This window comes from Oncorhynchus gorbuscha, linkage group LG05, assembly GCF_021184085.1.
Source record: "Oncorhynchus gorbuscha isolate QuinsamMale2020 ecotype Even-year linkage group LG05, OgorEven_v1.0, whole genome shotgun sequence".
NCBI lineage: Eukaryota > Metazoa > Chordata > Actinopteri > Salmoniformes > Salmonidae > Oncorhynchus > Oncorhynchus gorbuscha.
This window is the reverse complement of record NC_060177.1, coordinates 44,743,123-44,760,622: the sequence shown is the minus strand read 5'-3', so window position 1 is coordinate 44,760,622 and position 17,500 is coordinate 44,743,123. Positions and strand designations below refer to the sequence as shown.

The following is a 17,500-nucleotide window of genomic DNA, read 5'->3' as shown; positions in this document are numbered from 1 at the left end:
GCAACCGCCGGGCCCCCGGGGGTCTCAACAGACCTCAGCGGGTTGGCAAAAGCCGGCGGTTCCTCCCTCCCTCCCTCCTCCCTCCCTCCCTCCCTCCCTCCCTCAGTCACTCACTCACTCACTCAGGTGTTTTTTGGAAAAAGTCGCTAATGTGTCTTTAAGTCACTATCCTGGCCCACCTCTGTCTGTCGGTCGGTCAATTTCTCTTGAAACAAGATAGCGGGCTCTGCAAGAAGCAAAGCACCTCCAAAAATACGTTGAACTCGTAAGTGTTCCTCTCCACGGAAGTCTTTAGTAAAAGGCGAAAGGCTTGTGCGTAATGAAGAGAAACCAGAGTCGTGTGGAAGTCAGAGGCGGGGGCCCGAGACACACTCTGTGCAGCACTCTAGGCCGGGTTACCGCGGGTGCTCCCGGAACCCACTCTTCCAAGTTTCCGAGGGCTGTGGATAAAAAGAACGACACAGAGACACAGAGGCGCACACACAGAGGCACAGACAGAGAGACGGAGAGAGAAGCACACACACACACACACACACACACACACACACACACACACACACACACACACACAATCCTGGCCCAATTTTTTTTTTTTTTTTTTTTTTTTTTTTTTTTTTTTTAAACAAAAATGGCGGGAAACGGGGGACCACATTGAAGAGCGCTTCGCCTTTCTTCAGTTTGAATGTTTCTTTCCTTCTTCTGCTAGAGCTAGCTGTTTACATAGCTTTGCGAATGAGCATTTTTCCTTGACAACGGGAGAAAAGTGTTGCACCGTTCCCGGAGGTACTGCAATACCGGGTCGATGCGTGGAGCGGACGGAGCAAGCCCCATTTCCGACTCCCTGTTCGAAAAATCCATTTAATATGTAGTCCCCCGATGGGGGACGTATCAGATATTAAACTGATAAGAACAGATACTACACTTGATCTGAGCCAAAAGGCCGAGAAGCGATAACCCACAAATGGAACCCTGCAACCGCCGGGCCCCCGGGGGTCTCAACAGACCTCAGCGGGTTGGCAAAAGCCGGCGGTTCCTCCCTCCCTCCCTCCCTCCCTCCCTCCCTCCCTCAGTCACTCACTCACTCACTCAGGTGTTTTTTGGAAAAAGTCGCTAATGTGTCTTTAAGTCACTATCCTGGCCCACCTCTGTCTGTCGGTCGGTCAATTTCTCTTGAAACAAGATAGCGGGCTCTGCAAGAAGCAAAGCACCTCCAAAAATACGTTGAACTCGTAAGTGTTCCTCTCCACGGAAGTCTTTAGTAAAAGGCGAAAGGCTTGTGCGTAATGAAGAGAAACCAGAGTCGTGTGGAAGTCAGAGGCGGGGGCCCGAGACACACTCTGTGCAGCACTCTAGGCCGGGTTCCCGCGGGTGCTCCCGGAACCCACTCTTCCAAGTTTCCGAGGGCTGTGGTAAAAAGAACGACACAGAGACACAGAGGCGCACACACAGAGGCACAGACAAGCACAGACAGAGACAGAGAGACGGAGAGAGAACACACACACACACACACACACACACACACACACACACAATCCTGGCCCAATTTTTTTTTTTTTTTTTTTTTTTTTTTTTAAACAAAAATGGCGGGAAACGGGGGACCACATTGAAGAGCGCTTCGCCTTTCTTCAGTTTGAATGTTTCTTTCCTTCTTCTGCTAGAGCTAGCTGTTTACATAGCTTTGCGAATGAGCATTTTTCCTTGACAACGGGAGAAAAGTGTTGCACCGTTCCCGGAGGTACTGCAATACCGGGTCGATGCGTGGAGCGGACGGAGCAAGCCCCATTTCCGACTCCCTGTTCGAAAAATCCATTTAATATGTAGTCCCCCGATGGGGACGTATCAGATATTAAACTGATAAGAACAGATACTACACTTGATCTGAGCCAAAAGGCCGAGAAGCGATAACCCACAAATGGAACCCTGCAACCGCCGGGCCCCCGGGGGTCTCAACAGACCTCAGCGGGTTGGCAAAAGCCGGCGGTTCCTCCCTCCCTCCCTCCCTCCCTCCCTCCCTCCCTCAGTCACTCACTCACTCACTCAGGTGTTTTTTGGAAAAAGTCGCTAATGTGTCTTTAAGTCACTATCCTGGCCCACCTCTGTCTGTCGGTCGGTCAATTTCTCTTGAAACAAGATAGCGGGCTCTGCAAGAAGCAAAGCACCTCCAAAAATACGTTGAACTCGTAAGTGTTCCTCTCCACGGAAGTCTTTAGTAAAAGGCGAAAGGCTTGTGCGTAATGAAGAGAAACCAGAGTCGTGTGGAAGTCAGAGGCGGGGGCCCGAGACACACTCTGTGCAGCACTCTAGGCCGGGTTCCCGCGGGTGCTCCCGGAACCCACTCTTCCAAGTTTCCGAGGGCTGTGGATAAAAAGAACGACACAGAGACACAGAGGCGCACACACAGAGGCACAGACAGAGACAGAGAGACGGAGAGAGAAGCACACACACACACACACACACACACACACACAATCCTGGCCCAATTTTTTTTTTTTTTTTTTTTTTTTTTTTTAAACAAAAATGGCGGGAAACGGGGGACCACATTGAAGAGCGCTTCGCCTTTCTTCAGTTTGAATGTTTCTTTCCTTCTTCTGCTAGAGCTAGCTGTTTACATAGCTTTGCGAATGAGCATTTTTCCTTGACAACGGGAGAAAAGTGTTGCACCGTTCCCGGAGGTACTGCAATACCGGGTCGATGCGTGGAGCGGACGGAGCAAGCCCCATTTCCGACTCCCTGTTCGAAAAATCCATTTAATATGTAGTCCCCCGATGGGGGACGTATCAGATATTAAACTGATAAGAACAGATACTACACTTGATCTGAGCCAAAAGGCCGAGAAGCGATAACCCACAAATGGAACCCTGCAACCGCCGGGCCCCGGGGGTCTCAACAGACCTCAGCGGGTTGGCAAAAGCCGGGGTCCTCCCTCCCTCCCTCCCTCCCTCCCTCCCTCCCTCAGTCACTCACTCACTCACTCAGGTGTTTTTTGGAAAAAGTCGCTAATGTGTCTTTAAGTCACTATCCTGGCCCACCTCTGTCTGTCGGTCGGTCAATTTCTCTTGAAACAAGATAGCGGGCTCTGCAAGAAGCAAAGCACCTCCAAAAATACGTTGAACTCGTAAGTGTTCCTCTCCACGGAAGTCTTTAGTAAAAGGCGAAAGGCTTGTGCGTAATGAAGAGAAACCAGAGTCGTGTGGAAGTCAGAGGCGGGGGCCCGAGACACACTCTGTGCAGCACTCTAGGCCGGGTTCCCGCGGGTGCTCCCGGAACCCACTCTTCCAAGTTTCCGAGGGCTGTGGATAAAAAGAACGACACAGAGACACAGAGGCGCACACACAGAGGCACAGACAGAGACAGAGAGACGGAGAGAGAAGCACACACACACACACACACACACACACACACACACACACACAACACACAATCCTTTTTTTTTTTTTTTTTTTTTTTTTTTTTTTTTTTTTTAAACAAAAATGGCGGGAAACGGGGGACCACATTGAAGAGCGCTTCGCCTTTCTTCAGTTTGAATGTTTCTTTCCTTCTTCTGCTAGAGCTAGCTGTTTACATAGCTTTGCGAATGAGCATTTTTCCTTGACAACGGGAGAAAAGTGTTGCACCGTTCCCGGAGGTACTGCAATACCGGGTCGATGCGTGGAGCGGACGGAGCAAGCCCCATTTCCGACTCCCTGTTCGAAAAATCCATTTAATATGTAGTCCCCCGATGGGGGACGTATCAGATATTAAACTGATAAGAACAGATACTACACTTGATCTGAGCCAAAAGGCCGAGAAGCGATAACCCACAAATGGAACCCTGCAACCGCCGGGCCCCGGGGTCTCAACAGACCTCAGCGGGTTGGCAAAAGCCGGCGGTTCCTCCTCCCTCCCTCCCTCCCTCCCTCCCTCCCTCCCTCAGTCACTCACTCACTCACTCAGGTGTTTTTTGGAAAAAGTCGCTAATGTGTCTTTAAGTCACTATCCTGGCCCACCTCTGTCTGTCGGTCGGTCAATTTCTCTTGAAACAAGATAGCGGGCTCTGCAAGAAGCAAAGCACCTCCAAAAATACGTTGAACTCGTAAGTGTTCCTCTCCACGGAAGTCTTTAGTAAAAGGCGAAAGGCTTGTGCGTAATGAAGAGAAACCAGAGTCGTGTGGAAGTCAGAGGCGGGGGCCCGAGACACACTCTGTGCAGCACTCTAGGCCGGGTTCCCGCGGGTGCTCCCGGAACCCACTCTTCCAAGTTTCCGAGGGCTGTGGATAAAAAGAACGACACAGAGACACAGAGGCGCACACACAGAGGCACAGACAGAGACAGAGGAGAGAGAGACAGACACACACACACACACACACACACACACACACACACACACACACACACACAATCCTGGCCCAATTTTTTTTTTTTTTTTTTTTTTTTTTTTTTTTAAACAAAAATGGCGGGAAACGGGGGACCACATTGAAGAGCGCTTCGCCTTTCTTCAGTTTGAATGTTTCTTTCCTTCTTCTGCTAGAGCTAGCTGTTTACATAGCTTTGCGAATGAGCATTTTTCCTTGACAACGGGAGAAAAGTGTTGCACCGTTCCCGGAGGTACTGCAATACCGGGTCGATGCGTGGAGCGGACGGAGCAAGCCCCATTTCCGACTCCCTGTTCGAAAAATCCATTTAATATGTAGTCCCCCGATGGGGACGTATCAGATATTAAACTGATAAGAACAGATACTACACTTGATCTGAGCCAAAAGGCCGAGAAGCGATAACCCACAAATGGAACCCTGCAACCGCCGGGCCCCGGGGTCTCAACAGACCTCAGCGGGTTGGCAAAAGCCGGCGGTTCCTCCCTCCCTCCCTCCCTCCCTCCCTCCCTCCCTCCCTCAGTCACTCACTCACTCACTCAGGTGTTTTTTGGAAAAAGTCGCTAATGTGTCTTTAAGTCACTATCTGGCCCACCTCTGTCTGTCGGTCAATTTCTCTTGAAACAAGATAGCGGGCTCTGCAAGAAGCAAAGCACCTCCAAAAATACGTTGAACTCGTAAGTGTTCCTCTCCACGGAAGTCTTTAGTAAAAGGCGAAAGGCTTGTGCGTAATGAAGAGAAACCAGAGTCGTGTGGAAGTCAGAGGCGGGGGCCCGAGACACACTCTGTGCAGCACTCTAGGCCGGGTTACCGCGGGTGCTCCCGGAACCCACTCTTCCAAGTTTCCGAGGGCTGTGGATAAAAAGAACGACACAGAGACACAGAGGCGCACACACAGAGGCACAGACAAGCACAGACAGAGACAGAGAGACGGAGAGAGAAGCACACACACACACACACACACACACACACACACACACAATCCTGGCCCAATTTTTTTTTTTTTTTTTTTTTTTTTTTTTAAACAAAAATGGCGGGAAACTGGGGACCACATTGAAGAGCGCTTCGCCTTTCTTCAGTTTGAATGTTTCTTTCCTTCTTCTGCTAGCTAGCTAGCTGTTTACATAGCTTTGCGAATGAGCATTTTTCCTTGACAACGGGAGAAAAGTGTTGCACCGTTCCCGGAGGTACTGCAATACCGGGTCGATGCGTGGAGCGGACGGAGCAAGCCCCATTTCCGACTCCCTGTTCGAAAAATCCATTTAATATGTAGTCCCCCGATGGGGACGTATCAGATATTAAACTGATAAGAACAGATACTACACTTGATCTGAGCCAAAAGGCCGAGAAGCGATAACCCACAAATGGAACCCTGCAACCGCCGGGCCCCGGGGTCTCAACAGACCTCAGCGGGTTGGCAAAAGCCGGCGGTTCCTCCCTCCCTCCCCCTCCCCCTCCCTCCCTCCCTCCCTCAGTCACTCACTCACTCACTCAGGTGTTTTTTGGAAAAAGTCGCTAATGTGTCTTTAAGTCACTATCCTGGCCCACCTCTGTCTGTCGGTCAATTTCTCTTGAAACAAGATAGCGGGCTCTGCAAGAAGCAAAGCACCTCCAAAAATACGTTGAACTCGTAAGTGTTCCTCTCCACGGAAGTCTTTAGTAAAAGGCGAAAGGCTTGTGCGTAATGAAGAGAAACCAGAGTCGTGTGGAAGTCAGAGGCGGGGGCCCGAGACACACTCTGTGCAGCACTCTAGGCCGGGTTCCCGCGGGTGCTCCCGGAACCCACTCTTCCAAGTTTCCGAGGGCTGTGGATAAAAAGAACGACACAGAGACACAGAGGCGCACACACAGAGGCACAGACAAGCACAGACAGAGACAGAGAGACGGAGAGAGACACAGCACACACACACACACACACACACACACACACACACACAATCCTGGCCCAATTTTTTTTTTTTTTTTTTTTTTTTTTTTTTTTTTTTTTAAACAAAAATGGCGGGAAACTGGGGACCACATTGAAGAGCGCTTCGCCTTTCTTCAGTTTGAATGTTTCTTTCCTTCTTCTGCTAGCTAGCTAGCTGTTTACATAGCTTTGCGAATGAGCATTTTTCCTTGACAACGGGAGCAGTTTTCCTTGACAACGGGAGAAAAGTGTTGCACCGTTCCCGGAGGTACTGCAATACCGGGTCGATGCGTGGAGCGGACGGAGCAAGCCCCATTTCCGACTCCCTGTTCGAAAAATCCATTTAATATGTAGTCCCCCGATGGGGGACGTATCAGATATTAAACTGATAAGAACAGATACTACACTTGATCTGAGCCAAAAGGCCGAGAAGCGATAACCCACAAATGGAACCCTGCAACCGCCGGGCCCCCGGGGGTCTCAACAGACCTCAGCGGGTTGGCAAAAGCCGGCGGTTCCTCCTCCCTCCCTCCCTCCCTCCCTCCCTCCCTCCCTCAGTCACTCACTCACTCACTCAGGTGTTTTTTGGAAAAAGTCGCTAATGTGTCTTTAAGTCACTATCCTGGCCCACCTCTGTCTGTCGGTCGGTCAATTTCTCTTGAAACAAGATAGCGGGCTCTGCAAGAAGCAAAGCACCTCCAAAAATACGTTGAACTCGTAAGTGTTCCTCTCCACGGAAGTCTTTAGTAAAAGGCGAAAGGTTGTGCGTAATGAAGAGAAACCAGAGTCGTGTGGAAGTCAGAGGCGGGGGCCCGAGACACACTCTGTGCAGCACTCTAGGCCGGGTTCCGCGGGTGCTCCCGGAACCCACTCTTCCAAGTTTCCGAGGGCTGTGGATAAAAAGAACGACACAGAGACACAGAGGCGCACACACAGAGGCACAGACAGAGACAGAGAGAGAGACAGACACACACACACACACACACACACACACACACACACACACACACACACACAATCCTGGCCCAATTTTTTTTTTTTTTTTTTTTTTTTTTTTTTTTTTTTTTTAAACAAAAATGGCGGGAAACGGGGGACCACATTGAAGAGCGCTTCGCCTTTCTTCAGTTTGAATGTTTCTTTCCTTCTTCTGCTAGAGCTAGCTGTTTACATAGCTTTGCGAATGAGCATTTTCCTTGACAACGGGAGAAAAGTGTTGCACCGTTCCCGGAGGTACTGCAATACCGGGTCGATGCGTGGAGCGGACGGAGCAAGCCCCATTCCGACTCCCTGTTCGAAAAATCCATTTAATATGTAGTCCCCCGATGGGGGACGTATCAGATATTAAACTGATAAGAACAGATACTACACTTGATCTGAGCCAAAAGGGAGAAGCGATAACCCACAAATGGAACCCTGCAACCGCCGGCCCCCCGGGGTCTCAACAGACCTCAGCGGGTTGGCAAAAGCCGGCGGTTCCTCCCTCCCTCCCTCCCTCCCTCCCTCAGTCACTCACTCACTCACTCAGGTGTTTTTTGGAAAAAGTCGCTAATGTGTCTTTAAGTCACTATCCTGGCCCACCTCTGTCTGTCGGTCGGTCAATTTCTCTTGAAACAAGATAGCGGGCTCTGCAAGAAGCAAAGCACCTCCAAAAATACGTTGAACTCGTAAGTGTTCCTCTCCACGGAAGTCTTTAGTAAAAGGCGAAAGGCTTGTGCGTAATGAAGAGAAACCAGAGTCGTGTGGAAGTCAGAGGCGGGGGCCCGAGACACACTCTGTGCAGCACTCTAGGCCGGGTTACCGCGGGTGCTCCCGGAACCCACTCTTCCAAGTTTCCGAGGGCTGTGGATAAAAAGAACGACACAGAGACACAGAGGCGCACACACAGAGGCACAGACAGAGAGACGGAGAGAGAAGCAGACACACACACACACACACACACACACACACACACACACACACACACACAATCCTGGCCCAATTTTTTTTTTTTTTTTTTTTTTTTTTAAACAAAAATGGCGGGAAACGGGGGACCACATTGAAGAGCGCTTCGCCTTTCTTCAGTTTGAATGTTTCTTTCCTTCTTCTGCTAGAGCTAGCTGTTTACATAGCTTTGCGAATGAGCATTTTTCCTTGACAACGGGAGAAAAGTGTTGCACCGTTCCCGGAGGTACTGCAATACCGGGTCGATGCGTGGAGCGGACGGAGCAAGCCCCATTTCCGACTCCCTGTTCGAAAAATCCATTTAATATGTAGTCCCCCGATGGGGGACGTATCAGATATTAAACTGATAAGAACAGATACTACACTTGATCTGAGCCAAAAGGCCGAGAAGCGATAACCCACAAATGGAACCCTGCAACCGCCGGGCCCCCGGGGGTCTCAACAGACCTCAGCGGGTTGGCAAAAGCCGGCGGTTCCTCCCTCCCTCCCTCCCTCCCTCCCTCCCTCCCTCCCTCAGTCACTCACTCACTCACTCAGGTGTTTTTTGGAAAAAGTCGCTAATGTGTCTTTAAGTCACTATCCTGGCCCACCTCTGTCTGTCGGTCGGTCAATTTCTCTTGAAACAAGATAGCGGGCTCTGCAAGAAGCAAAGCACCTCCAAAAATACGTTGAACTCGTAAGTGTTCCTCTCCACGGAAGTCTTTAGTAAAAGGCGAAAGGCTTGTGCGTAATGAAGAGAAACCAGAGTCGTGTGGAAGTCAGAGGCGGGGGCCCGAGACACACTCTGTGCAGCACTCTAGGCCGGGTTCCCGCGGGTGCTCCCGGAACCCACTCTTCCAAGTTTCCGAGCGAGGGCTGTGGATAAAAAGAACGACACAGAGACACAGAGGCGCACACACAGAGGCACAGACAGAGACAGAGAGAGACAGAGACACACACACACACACACACACACACACACACACACACACACACACACAATCCTGGCCCAATTTTTTTTTTTTTTTTTTTTTTTTTTTTTTTTTTTAAACAAAAATGGCGGGAAACGGGGGACCACATTGAAGAGCGCTTCGCCTTTCTTCAGTTTGAATGTTTCTTTCCTTCTTCTGCTAGAGCTAGCTGTTTACATAGCTTTGCGAATGAGCATTTTTCCTTGACAACGGGAGAAAAGTGTTGCACCGTTCCCGGAGGTACTGCAATACCGGGTCGATGCGTGGAGCGGACGGAGCAAGCCCCATTTCCGACTCCCTGTTCGAAAAATCCATTTAATATGTAGTCCCCCGATGGGGGACGTATCAGATATTAAACTGATAAGAACAGATACTACACTTGATCTGAGCCAAAAGGCCGAGAACGATAACCCACAAATGGAACCCTGCAACCGCCGGGCCCCGGGGGTCTCAACAGACCTCAGCGGGTTGGCAAAAGCCGGCGGTTTCCTCCTCCCTCCCTCCCTCCCTCCCTCCCTCCCTCCCTCAGTCACTCACTCACTCACTCAGGTGTTTTTTGGAAAAAGTCGCTAATGTGTCTTTAAGTCACTATCCTGGCCCACCTCTGTCTGTCGGTCGGTCAATTTCTCTTGAAACAAGATAGCGGGCTCTGCAAGAAGCAAAGCACCTCCAAAAATACGTTGAACTCGTAAGTGTTCCTCTCCACGGAAGTCTTTAGTAAAAGGCGAAAGGCTTGTGCGTAATGAAGAGAAACCAGAGTCGTGTGGAAGTCAGAGGCGGGGGCCCGAGACACACTCTGTGCAGCACTCTAGGCCGGGTCCCGCGGGTGCTCCCGGAACCCACTCTTCCAAGTTTCCGAGGGCTGTGGATAAAAAGAACGACACAGAGACACAGAGGCGCACACACAGAGGCACAGACAGAGACAGAGAGACGAGAGAGACACACACACACACACACACACACACACACACACACACACACACACACAATCCTGGCCCAATTTTTTTTTTTTTTTTTTTTTTTTTTTTTTTTTTTTTTTTTTTTTAAACAAAAATGGCGGGAAACGGGGACCACATTGAAGAGCGCTTCGCCTTTCTTCAGTTTGAATGTTTCTTTCCTTCTTCTGCTAGAGCTAGCTGTTTACATAGCTTTGCGAATGAGCATTTTTCCTTGACAACGGGAGAAAAGTGTTGCACCGTTCCCGGAGGTACTGCAATACCGGGTCGATGCGTGGAGCGGACGGAGCAAGCCCCATTTCCGACTCCCTGTTCGAAAAATCCATTTAATATGTAGTCCCCCGATGGGGGACGTATCAGATATTAAACTGATAAGAACAGATACTACACTTGATCTGAGCCAAAAGGCCGAGAAGCGATAACCCACAAATGGAACCCTGCAACCGCCGGGCCCCGGGGGTCTCACAGACCTAGCGGGTTGGCAAAAGCCGGCGGTTCCTCCCTCCCCCTCCCTCCCTCCCTCCCTCCCTCCCTCAGTCACTCACTCACTCACTCAGGTGTTTTTTGGAAAAAGTCGCTAATGTGTCTTTAAGTCACTATCCTGGCCCACCTCTGTCTGTCGGTCGGTCAATTTCTCTTGAAACAAGATAGCGGGCTCTGCAAGAAGCAAAGCACCTCCAAAAATACGTTGAACTCGTAAGTGTTCCTCTCCACGGAAGTCTTTAGTAAAAGGCGAAAGGCTTGTGCGTAATGAAGAGAAACCAGAGTCGTGTGGAAGTCAGAGGCGGGGGCCCGAGACACACTCTGTGCAGCACTCTAGGCCGGGTTCCCGCGGGTGCTCCCGGAACCCACTCTTCCAAGTTTCCGAGGGCTGTGGATAAAAAGAACGACACAGAGACACAGAGGCGCACACACAGAGGCACAGACAGAGAGAGAGAGAGAGAGAACACACACACACACACACACACACACACACACACACACACACACACACACACACAATCCTGGCCCAATTTTTTTTTTTTTTTTTTTTTTTTTTTAAACAAAAATGGCGGGAAACGGGGGACCACATTGAAGAGCGCTTCGCCTTTCTTCAGTTTGAATGTTTCTTTCCTTCTTCTGCTAGAGCTAGCTGTTTACATAGCTTTGCGAATGAGCATTTTTCCTTGACAACGGGAGAAAAGTGTTGCACCGTTCCCGGAGGTACTGCAATACCGGGTCGATGCGTGGAGCGGACGGAGCAAGCCCCATTTCCGACTCCCTGTTCGAAAAATCCATTTAATATGTAGTCCCCCGATGGGGGACGTATCAGATATTAAACTGATAAGAACAGATACTACACTTGATCTGAGCCAAAAGGCCGAGAAGCGATAACCCACAAATGGAACCCTGCAACCGCCGGGCCCCCGGGGGTCTCAACAGACCTCAGCGGGTTGGCAAAAGCCGGCGGTTCCTCCCTCCCTCCCTCCCTCCCTCAGTCACTCACTCACTCAGGTGTTTTTTGGAAAAAGTCGCTAATGTGTCTTTAAGTCACTATCCTGGCCCACCTCTGTCTGTCGGTCGGTCAATTTCTCTTGAAACAAGATAGCGGGCTCTGCAAGAAGCAAAGCACCTCCAAAAATACGTTGAACTCGTAAGTGTTCCTCTCCACGGAAGTCTTTAGTAAAAGGCGAAAGGCTTGTGCGTAATGAAGAGAAACCAGAGTCGTGTGGAAGTCAGAGGCGGGGGCCCGAGACACACTCTGTGCAGCACTCTAGGCCGGGTTCCGCGGGTGCTCCCGGAACCCACTCTTCCAAGTTTCCGAGGGCTGTGGATAAAAAGAACGACACAGAGACACAGAGGCGCACACACAGAGGCACAGACAGAGACAGAGAGAGAGAGACACACACACACACACACACACACACACACACACACACACACACACAATCCTGGCCCAATTTTTTTTTTTTTTTTTTTTTTTTTTTTTTTTTTTTTTTTTAAACAAAAATGGCGGAAACGGGGACCACATTGAAGAGCGCTTCGCCTTTCTTCAGTTTGAATGTTTCTTTCCTTCTTCTGCTAGAGCTAGCTGTTTACATAGCTTTGCGAATGAGCATTTTTCCTTGACAACGGGAGAAAAGTGTTGCACCGTTCCCGGAGGTACTGCAATACCGGGTCGATGCGTGGAGCGGACGGAGCAAGCCCCATTTCCGACTCCCTGTTCGAAAAATCCATTTAATATGTAGTCCCCCGATGGGGGACGTATCAGATATTAAACTGATAAGAACAGATACTACACTTGATCTGAGCCAAAAGGCCGAGAAGCGATAACCCACAAATGGAACCCTGCAACCGCCGGGCCCCGGGGGTCTCAACAGACCTCAGCGGGTTGGCAAAAGCCGGCGGTTCCCTCCCTCCCCCTCCCTCCCTCCCTCCCTCCCTCAGTCACTCACTCACTCACTCAGGTGTTTTTTGGAAAAAGTCGCTAATGTGTCTTTAAGTCACTATCCTGGCCACCTCTGTCTGTCGGTCGGTCAATTTCTCTTGAAACAAGATAGCGGGCTCTGCAAGAAGCAAAGCACCTCCAAAAATACGTTGAACTCGTAAGTGTTCCTCTCCACGGAAGTCTTTAGTAAAAGGCGAAAGGCTTGTGCGTAATGAAGAGAAACCAGAGTCGTGTGGAAGTCAGAGGCGGGGGCCCGAGACACACTCTGTGCAGCACTCTAGGCCGGGTTCCGCGGGTGCTCCCGGAACCCACTCTTCCAAGTTTCCGAGGGCTGTGGATAAAAAGAACGACACAGAGACACAGAGGCGCACACACAGAGGCACAGACAGACAGACAGAGACAGGAGAGAGAAGACAACACACACACACACACACACACACACACACACACACACACACACACAATCCTGGCCCAATTTTTTTTTTTTTTTTTTTTTTTTTTTTTTTTTTTTAAACAAAAATGGCGGGAAACGGGGGGACCACATTGAAGAGCGCTTCGCCTTTCTTCAGTTTGAATGTTTCTTTCCTTCTTCTGCTAGAGCTAGCTGTTTACATAGCTTTGCGAATGAGCATTTTTCCTTGACAACGGGAGAAAAGTGTTGCACCGTTCCCGGAGGTACTGCAATACCGGGTCGATGCGTGGAGCGGACGGAGCAAGCCCCATTTCCGACTCCCTGTTCGAAAAATCCATTTAATATGTAGTCCCCCGATGGGGGACGTATCAGATATTAAACTGATAAGAACAGATACTACACTTGATCTGAGCCAAAAGGCCGAGAAGCGATAACCCACAAATGGAACCCTGCAACCGCCGGGCCCCGGGGTCTCAACAGACCTCAGCGGGTTGGCAAAAGCCGGCGGTTCCTCCCTCCCCCCTCCCTCCCTCCCTCCCTCCCTCCCTCAGTCACTCACTCACTCACTCAGGTGTTTTTTGGAAAAAGTCGCTAATGTGTCTTTAAGTCACTATCCTGGCCCACCTCTGTCTGTCGGTCGGTCAATTTCTCTTGAAACAAGATAGCGGGCTCGCAAGAAGCAAAGCACCTCCAAAAATACGTTGAACTCGTAAGTGTTCCTCTCCACGGAAGTCTTTAGTAAAAGGCGAAAGGCTTGTGCGTAATGAAGAGAAACCAGAGTCGTGTGGAAGTCAGAGGGGGGCCCGAGACACACTCTGTGCAGCACTCTAGGCCGGGTTCCCGCGGGTGCTCCCGGAACCCACTCTTCCAAGTTTCCGAGGGCTGTGGATAAAAAGAACGACACAGAGACACAGAGGCGCACACACAGAGGCACAGACAGACAGACAGAGACAGAGAGAGAACACACACACACACACACACACACACACACACACACACACACACACACACACAATCCTGGCCCAATTTTTTTTTTTTTTTTTTTTTTTTTTTTTTAAACAAAAATGGCGGGAAACGGGGACCACATTGAAGAGCGCTTCGCCTTTCTTCAGTTTGAATGTTTCTTTCCTTCTTCTGCTAGAGCTAGCTGTTTACATAGCTTTGCGAATGAGCATTTTCCTTGACAACGGGAGAAAAGTGTTGCACCGTTCCCGGAGGTACTGCAATACCGGGTCGATGCGTGGAGCGGACGGAGCAAGCCCCATTTCCGACTCCCTGTTCGAAAAATCCATTTAATATGTAGTCCCCCGATGGGGGACGTATCAGATATTAAACTGATAAGAACAGATACTACACTTGATCTGAGCCAAAAGGCCGAGAAGCGATAACCCACAAATGGAACCCTGCAACCGCCGGGCCCCCGGGGTCTCAACAGACCTCAGCGGGTTGGCAAAAGCCGGCGGTTTCCTCCCTCCCTCCCTCCCTCCCTCCCTCCCTCCCTCAGTCACTCACTCACTCACTCAGGTGTGTTTTTTGGAAAAAGTCGCTAATGTGTCTTTAAGTCACTATCCTGGCCCACCTCTGTCTGTCGGTCGGTCAATTTCTCTTGAAACAAGATAGCGGGCTCTGCAAGAAGCAAAGCACCTCCAAAAATACGTTGAACTCGTAAGTGTTCCTCTCCGTCTTTAGTAAAAGGCGAAAGGCTTGTGCGTAATGAAGAGAAACCAGAGTCGTGTGGAAGTCAGAGGCGGGGGCCCGAGACACACTCTGTGCAGCACTCTAGGCCGGGTTCCCGCGGGTGCTCCCGGAACCCACTCTTCCAAGTTTCCGAGGGCTGTGGATAAAAAGAACGACACAGAGACACAGAGGCGCACACACAGAGGCACAGACAGAGACAGAGAGACGGAGAGAGAAGCACACACACACACACACACACACACACACACACACACACACACACACACACACACACAATCCTGGCCCAATTTTTTTTTTTTTTTTTTTTTTTTTTTTTTTTTTTTTTTTAAACAAAAATGGCGGGAAACGGGGACCACATTGAAGAGCGCTTCGCCTTTCTTCAGTTTGAATGTTTCTTTCCTTCTTCTGCTAGAGCTAGCTGTTTACATAGCTTTGCGAATGAGCATTTTTCCTTGACAACGGGAGAAAAGTGTTGCACCGTTCCCGGAGGTACTGCAATGCGGGTCCGGGTCGTGCGTGGAGCGGACGGAGCAAGCCCCATTTCCGACTCCCTGTTCGAAAAATCCATTTAATATGTAGTCCCCCGATGGGGGACGTATCAGATATTAAACTGATAAGAACAGATACTACACTTGATCTGAGCCAAAAGGCCGAGAAGCGATAACCCACAAATGGAACCCTGCAACCGCCGGGCCCCCGGGGGTCTCAACAGACCTCAGCGGGTTGGCAAAAGCCGGCGGTTCCTCCCTCCCTCCCTCCCTCCCTCCCTCCCTCCCTCAGTCACTCACTCACTCACTCAGGTGTTTTTTGGAAAAAGTCGCTAATGTGTCTTTAAGTCACTATCCTGGCCCACCTCTGTCTGTCGGTCGGTCAATTTCTCTTGAAACAAGATAGCGGGCTCTGCAAGAAGCAAAGCACCTCCAAAAATACGTTGAACTCGTAAGTGTTCCTCTCCACGGAAGTCTTTAGTAAAAGGCGAAAGGCTTGTGCGTAATGAAGAGAAACCAGAGTCGTGTGGAAGTCAGAGGCGGGGGCCCGAGACACACTCTGTGCAGCACTCTAGGCCGGGTTCCCGCGGGTGCTCCCGGAACCCACTCTTCCAAGTTTCCGAGGGCTGTGGATAAAAAAAAGAACGACACAGAGACACAGAGGCGCACACACAGAGGCACAGACAGAGACAGAGAGACGGAGAGAGACACACACACACACACACACACACACACACACACACACACACACACACAATCCTGGCCCAATTTTTTTTTTTTTTTTTTTTTTTTTTTTTTTTTTTTTTTTTAAACAAAAATGGCGGGAAACGGGGGACCACATTGAAGAGCGCTTCGCCTTTCTTCAGTTTGAATGTTTCTTTCCTTCTTCTGCTAGAGCTAGCTGTTTACATAGCTTTGCGAATGAGCATTTTTCCTTGACAACGGGAGAAAAGTGTTGCACCGTTCCCGGAGGTACTGCAATACCGGGTCGATGCGTGGAGCGGACGGAGCAAGCCCCATTTCCGACTCCCTGTTCGAAAAATCCATTTAATATGTAGTCCCCCGATGGGGGACGTATCAGATATTAAACTGATAAGAACAGATACTACACTTGATCTGAGCCAAAAGGCCGAGAAGCGATAACCCACAAATGGAACCCTGCAACCGCCGGGCCCCCGGGGGTCTCAACAGACCTCAGCGGGTTGGCAAAAGCCGGCGGTTCCTCCCTCCCTCCCTCCCTCCCTCCCTCAGTCACTCACTCACTCACTCAGGTGTTTTTTGGAAAAAGTCGCTAATGTGTCTTTAAGTCACTATCCTGGCCCACCTCTGTCTGTCGGTCGGTCAATTTCTCTTGAAACAAGATAGCGGGCTCTGCAAGAAGCAAAGCACCTCCAAAAATACGTTGAACTCGTAAGTGTTCCTCTCCACGGAAGTCTTTAGTAAAAGGCGAAAGGCTTGTGCGTAATGAAGAGAAACCAGAGTCGTGTGGAAGTCAGAGGCGGGGGCCCGAGACACACTCTGTGCAGCACTCTAGGCCGGGGGTCGCGGGTGCTCCCGGAACCCACTCTTCCAAGTTTCCGAGGGCTGTGGATAAAAAGAACGACACAGAGACACAGAGGCGCACACACAGAGGCACAGACAGAGACAGAGAGACGGAGAGAGAAGCACACACACACACACACACACACACACACACACACACACACACACACAACATCCTGGCCCAATTTTTTTTTTTTTTTTTTTTTTTTTTAAACAAAAATGGCGGGAAACGGGGGACCACATTGAAGAGCGCTTCGCCTTTCTTCAGTTTGAATGTTTCTTTCCTTCTTCTGCTAGAGCTAGCTGTTTACATAGCTTTGCGAATGAGCATTTTTCCTTGACAACGGGAGAAAAGTGTTGCACCGTTCCCGGAGGTACTGCAATACCGGGTCGATGCGTGGAGCGGACGGAGCAAGCCCCATTTCCGACTCCCTGTTCGAAAAATCCATTTAATATGTAGTCCCCCGATGGGGGACGTATCAGATATTAAACTGATAAGAACAGATACTACACTTGATCTGATCTGAGCCAAAAGGCCGAGAAGCGATAACCCACAAATGGAACCCTGCAACCGCCGGGCCCCCGGGGGTCTCAACAGACCTCAGCGGGTTGGCAAAAGCCGGCGGTTCCTCCCTCCCTCCCTCCCTCCCTCCCTCCCTCCCTCCCTCAGTCACTCACTCACTCACTCAGGTGTTTTTTGGAAAAAGTCGCTAATGTGTCTTTAAGTCACTATCCTGGCCCACCTCTGTCTGTCGGTCGGTCAATTTCTCTTGAAACAAGATAGCGGGCTCTGCAAGAAGCAAAGCACCTCCAAAAATACGTTGAACTCG

The 17,500-nt window shown here is 50.2% G+C and overlaps 37 non-coding genes across 37 annotated transcripts in view; all 37 read right to left on the bottom strand.

The window, feature by feature from the left end:
* Positions 1-222: 222 nt before the first annotated feature.
* Positions 223-339, bottom strand: LOC124036748. Its single transcript, XR_006839001.1, has one exon. It is a non-coding gene; the product is annotated as a U5 spliceosomal RNA (small nuclear RNA).
* A 422-nt stretch (positions 340-761) lies between these two features.
* Positions 762-952, bottom strand: LOC124036821. The gene has a single exon (XR_006839069.1). It is a non-coding gene; the product is annotated as a U2 spliceosomal RNA (small nuclear RNA).
* Positions 953-1,186: 234 nt separating this feature from the next.
* Positions 1,187-1,303, bottom strand: LOC124036747. Its single transcript, XR_006839000.1, has one exon. It is a non-coding gene; the product is annotated as a U5 spliceosomal RNA (small nuclear RNA).
* Positions 1,304-1,713: 410 nt separating this feature from the next.
* LOC124036696 lies at positions 1,714-1,903 on the bottom strand. Its single transcript, XR_006838952.1, has one exon. It is a non-coding gene; the product is annotated as a U2 spliceosomal RNA (small nuclear RNA).
* A 234-nt stretch (positions 1,904-2,137) lies between these two features.
* Positions 2,138-2,254, bottom strand: LOC124036746. Its single transcript, XR_006838999.1, has one exon. It is a non-coding gene; the product is annotated as a U5 spliceosomal RNA (small nuclear RNA).
* A 396-nt stretch (positions 2,255-2,650) lies between these two features.
* LOC124036820 lies at positions 2,651-2,841 on the bottom strand. The gene has a single exon (XR_006839068.1). It is a non-coding gene; the product is annotated as a U2 spliceosomal RNA (small nuclear RNA).
* A 231-nt stretch (positions 2,842-3,072) lies between these two features.
* Positions 3,073-3,189, bottom strand: LOC124036744. The gene has a single exon (XR_006838997.1). It is a non-coding gene; the product is annotated as a U5 spliceosomal RNA (small nuclear RNA).
* A 414-nt stretch (positions 3,190-3,603) lies between these two features.
* On the bottom strand, positions 3,604-3,794 carry LOC124036819. Its single transcript, XR_006839067.1, has one exon. It is a non-coding gene; the product is annotated as a U2 spliceosomal RNA (small nuclear RNA).
* A 235-nt stretch (positions 3,795-4,029) lies between these two features.
* Positions 4,030-4,146, bottom strand: LOC124036743. The gene has a single exon (XR_006838996.1). It is a non-coding gene; the product is annotated as a U5 spliceosomal RNA (small nuclear RNA).
* Positions 4,147-4,562: 416 nt separating this feature from the next.
* On the bottom strand, positions 4,563-4,752 carry LOC124036695. Its single transcript, XR_006838951.1, has one exon. It is a non-coding gene; the product is annotated as a U2 spliceosomal RNA (small nuclear RNA).
* A 231-nt stretch (positions 4,753-4,983) lies between these two features.
* Positions 4,984-5,100, bottom strand: LOC124036742. The gene has a single exon (XR_006838995.1). It is a non-coding gene; the product is annotated as a U5 spliceosomal RNA (small nuclear RNA).
* A 414-nt stretch (positions 5,101-5,514) lies between these two features.
* Positions 5,515-5,704, bottom strand: LOC124036842. Its single transcript, XR_006839088.1, has one exon. It is a non-coding gene; the product is annotated as a U2 spliceosomal RNA (small nuclear RNA).
* Positions 5,705-5,936: 232 nt separating this feature from the next.
* LOC124036741 lies at positions 5,937-6,053 on the bottom strand. The gene has a single exon (XR_006838994.1). It is a non-coding gene; the product is annotated as a U5 spliceosomal RNA (small nuclear RNA).
* Positions 6,054-6,501: 448 nt separating this feature from the next.
* Positions 6,502-6,692, bottom strand: LOC124036818. Its single transcript, XR_006839066.1, has one exon. It is a non-coding gene; the product is annotated as a U2 spliceosomal RNA (small nuclear RNA).
* A 237-nt stretch (positions 6,693-6,929) lies between these two features.
* LOC124036775 lies at positions 6,930-7,045 on the bottom strand. Its single transcript, XR_006839027.1, has one exon. It is a non-coding gene; the product is annotated as a U5 spliceosomal RNA (small nuclear RNA).
* A 418-nt stretch (positions 7,046-7,463) lies between these two features.
* LOC124036703 lies at positions 7,464-7,651 on the bottom strand. Its single transcript, XR_006838959.1, has one exon. It is a non-coding gene; the product is annotated as a U2 spliceosomal RNA (small nuclear RNA).
* A 225-nt stretch (positions 7,652-7,876) lies between these two features.
* On the bottom strand, positions 7,877-7,993 carry LOC124036740. Its single transcript, XR_006838993.1, has one exon. It is a non-coding gene; the product is annotated as a U5 spliceosomal RNA (small nuclear RNA).
* Positions 7,994-8,400: 407 nt separating this feature from the next.
* On the bottom strand, positions 8,401-8,591 carry LOC124036817. Its single transcript, XR_006839065.1, has one exon. It is a non-coding gene; the product is annotated as a U2 spliceosomal RNA (small nuclear RNA).
* A 238-nt stretch (positions 8,592-8,829) lies between these two features.
* LOC124036739 lies at positions 8,830-8,946 on the bottom strand. Its single transcript, XR_006838992.1, has one exon. It is a non-coding gene; the product is annotated as a U5 spliceosomal RNA (small nuclear RNA).
* Positions 8,947-9,364: 418 nt separating this feature from the next.
* Positions 9,365-9,556, bottom strand: LOC124036838. Its single transcript, XR_006839085.1, has one exon. It is a non-coding gene; the product is annotated as a U2 spliceosomal RNA (small nuclear RNA).
* A 235-nt stretch (positions 9,557-9,791) lies between these two features.
* On the bottom strand, positions 9,792-9,908 carry LOC124036738. The gene has a single exon (XR_006838991.1). It is a non-coding gene; the product is annotated as a U5 spliceosomal RNA (small nuclear RNA).
* Positions 9,909-10,331: 423 nt separating this feature from the next.
* Positions 10,332-10,522, bottom strand: LOC124036816. The gene has a single exon (XR_006839064.1). It is a non-coding gene; the product is annotated as a U2 spliceosomal RNA (small nuclear RNA).
* Positions 10,523-10,755: 233 nt separating this feature from the next.
* Positions 10,756-10,872, bottom strand: LOC124036737. Its single transcript, XR_006838990.1, has one exon. It is a non-coding gene; the product is annotated as a U5 spliceosomal RNA (small nuclear RNA).
* A 411-nt stretch (positions 10,873-11,283) lies between these two features.
* LOC124036815 lies at positions 11,284-11,474 on the bottom strand. The gene has a single exon (XR_006839063.1). It is a non-coding gene; the product is annotated as a U2 spliceosomal RNA (small nuclear RNA).
* A 218-nt stretch (positions 11,475-11,692) lies between these two features.
* Positions 11,693-11,809, bottom strand: LOC124036736. The gene has a single exon (XR_006838989.1). It is a non-coding gene; the product is annotated as a U5 spliceosomal RNA (small nuclear RNA).
* Positions 11,810-12,222: 413 nt separating this feature from the next.
* Positions 12,223-12,413, bottom strand: LOC124036814. The gene has a single exon (XR_006839062.1). It is a non-coding gene; the product is annotated as a U2 spliceosomal RNA (small nuclear RNA).
* Positions 12,414-12,644: 231 nt separating this feature from the next.
* On the bottom strand, positions 12,645-12,761 carry LOC124036735. The gene has a single exon (XR_006838988.1). It is a non-coding gene; the product is annotated as a U5 spliceosomal RNA (small nuclear RNA).
* A 422-nt stretch (positions 12,762-13,183) lies between these two features.
* LOC124036811 lies at positions 13,184-13,374 on the bottom strand. The gene has a single exon (XR_006839060.1). It is a non-coding gene; the product is annotated as a U2 spliceosomal RNA (small nuclear RNA).
* Positions 13,375-13,608: 234 nt separating this feature from the next.
* On the bottom strand, positions 13,609-13,725 carry LOC124036770. The gene has a single exon (XR_006839023.1). It is a non-coding gene; the product is annotated as a U5 spliceosomal RNA (small nuclear RNA).
* Positions 13,726-14,137: 412 nt separating this feature from the next.
* On the bottom strand, positions 14,138-14,328 carry LOC124036810. Its single transcript, XR_006839059.1, has one exon. It is a non-coding gene; the product is annotated as a U2 spliceosomal RNA (small nuclear RNA).
* A 236-nt stretch (positions 14,329-14,564) lies between these two features.
* On the bottom strand, positions 14,565-14,675 carry LOC124036776. Its single transcript, XR_006839028.1, has one exon. It is a non-coding gene; the product is annotated as a U5 spliceosomal RNA (small nuclear RNA).
* A 432-nt stretch (positions 14,676-15,107) lies between these two features.
* Positions 15,108-15,302, bottom strand: LOC124036706. Its single transcript, XR_006838961.1, has one exon. It is a non-coding gene; the product is annotated as a U2 spliceosomal RNA (small nuclear RNA).
* Positions 15,303-15,536: 234 nt separating this feature from the next.
* On the bottom strand, positions 15,537-15,653 carry LOC124036733. Its single transcript, XR_006838986.1, has one exon. It is a non-coding gene; the product is annotated as a U5 spliceosomal RNA (small nuclear RNA).
* A 425-nt stretch (positions 15,654-16,078) lies between these two features.
* LOC124036809 lies at positions 16,079-16,269 on the bottom strand. Its single transcript, XR_006839058.1, has one exon. It is a non-coding gene; the product is annotated as a U2 spliceosomal RNA (small nuclear RNA).
* Positions 16,270-16,495: 226 nt separating this feature from the next.
* LOC124036732 lies at positions 16,496-16,612 on the bottom strand. Its single transcript, XR_006838985.1, has one exon. It is a non-coding gene; the product is annotated as a U5 spliceosomal RNA (small nuclear RNA).
* Positions 16,613-17,022: 410 nt separating this feature from the next.
* Positions 17,023-17,218, bottom strand: LOC124036701. Its single transcript, XR_006838957.1, has one exon. It is a non-coding gene; the product is annotated as a U2 spliceosomal RNA (small nuclear RNA).
* A 238-nt stretch (positions 17,219-17,456) lies between these two features.
* LOC124036731 overlaps positions 17,457-17,500 on the bottom strand; it is a 117-nt gene continuing 73 nt past the window's right edge. The window contains exon 1 of the small nuclear RNA XR_006838984.1: positions 17,457-17,500. This exon is cut by the window's right edge and continues 73 nt beyond it. This is a non-coding gene — a small nuclear RNA (U5 spliceosomal RNA).